We start from the raw sequence: 1,502 nt of genomic DNA on the forward strand, positions 1-1,502 counted from the left end.
AACTGATTGAGCCACCCACATGCCCCCTAGTCTTTCACTATTAAATGTTCCTTGTAGATTTTCCATAGATACTTGTTATCAGGTTAAGAAACTTACCTTTTGTTCCTAGTTTGCAGAGGTTTTTTTTTTTTCTTTTTTATTCAGGAATGGATATTGAATTTCGCAATGATTTTCTTTTTTTTTTTTTTTTGAGGTGATCATATGATTTTTTATTTTTAATCTGTTAATGTGTGAATTATTTTCATGATTTTCAGATGTGTAGGGCCAGCTGATGAGCAGCTTTGATTTCATCTGTAACCTTAATTCTTCTTTGCCATAGGTACTACTCTCTTATTACTGCTGTAACAAACTACCAAAACTTAGTGGCTTGAAACAACATTTATTCTTTTACAGTTCTGTATGTCAGAAGTCCAAAGTGATTCTTAAAGTACCAGAATCAAGGTGTCCGTGGGGCTGGTTCCTTCTGGAGACTTCCAGGGAATCTGCTCCTTGCCTCTTCCAAGTCCTGGAGGCTGCAGGCATTCCGTGGCTCCTGGCTACATTACTCTAATCTCTGCTTCTGTTGACACATCACTTTCTCCTTTGTCTCTGACAGTCTTGTGTCTCTCTCATAAGGATCTCTGTAAATACAACAGTACCCGAATAATCCAGAATTATCTTCCCCATCTCAAGATCTATAACTTAATCGCATCTGCAAAGTCCCTTTTGCCGTAACAGTTCACACTCACAGGTTCTGAGGATTAGAATATGGAAATATTTGGGGTCTAATTATCTTACTTTTAAGTTCCAGAACTATGGTTCCATTTCATAGCAGATGGCTTTTTAATCTCCCTGAGGACATAACTATATTTATTCCGAAGTATTTTCTCTATATCCTCAATCACATTTGTTCTTTAGCGGGGAGGGCCAATTTTTCTGACGTTCGGTCCTGGTCCTCTTTCAAGGTGCATGTCTGTTCAAATATTTGACCGCTCTTGGCTGGTCCAGTTTGCAGTTAAAGGGTAAACTGAACAATAGTGAAAGCTGGCACACTGTTTATTACATCAAATATACATCTATTTCCTCATCAATGAATCTACATTCTGGACATTCCAAGAGGATTTCATCAGTGATGACACATGAGCAGAAGGGTGCATGTCTCCAGTTTTTGTGCTCTATCACCTGGGTGTTGTATCTTGATTCCCTGGACATAGAACATGCTAAGTCTCCCAAGATACACCTCTACTTCTCACTACTTTGTGGGAGACTTTAAATGCAACCAACTCTTTCAAAAACAAAAGTGTCTGTCTGTACGTATGTATATGCTTACACATTTGCCTCGAATTCTGCTATGTCTATTTCTCCAATGCCAACATTCATGCTAAGAGCCTTTCCAAAATAAGTCATTTGCTTCGTCTATATACTGGTTCTCAGGGTTTTTTTCCCCGAGGGCAGAAGATGGCCACGAGATAGTCAATGTGCAGGATGTGAGCAGCTGTTGCAAATTTAGTTCTCTAGTTAAT

General features: G+C 38.8%; 1 long non-coding RNA gene across 1 annotated transcript; it reads right to left on the reverse strand.

The window, feature by feature from the left end:
• Window positions 1-365: 365 nt before the first annotated feature.
• On the reverse strand, window positions 366-1,009 carry LOC125920454 (uncharacterized). Its single transcript, XR_007457056.1, has 2 exons — window positions 778-1,009; window positions 366-620 (listed from the first exon to the last, which is right to left on the reverse strand). It is a non-coding gene; the product is annotated as an uncharacterized LOC125920454 (long non-coding RNA).
• Between the last annotated feature and the right edge of the window lie 493 nt (window positions 1,010-1,502).

This window comes from Panthera uncia, chromosome B4 (genome assembly GCF_023721935.1).
Source record: "Panthera uncia isolate 11264 chromosome B4, Puncia_PCG_1.0, whole genome shotgun sequence".
NCBI classification, from domain to species: Eukaryota; Metazoa; Chordata; class Mammalia; order Carnivora; family Felidae; genus Panthera; species Panthera uncia.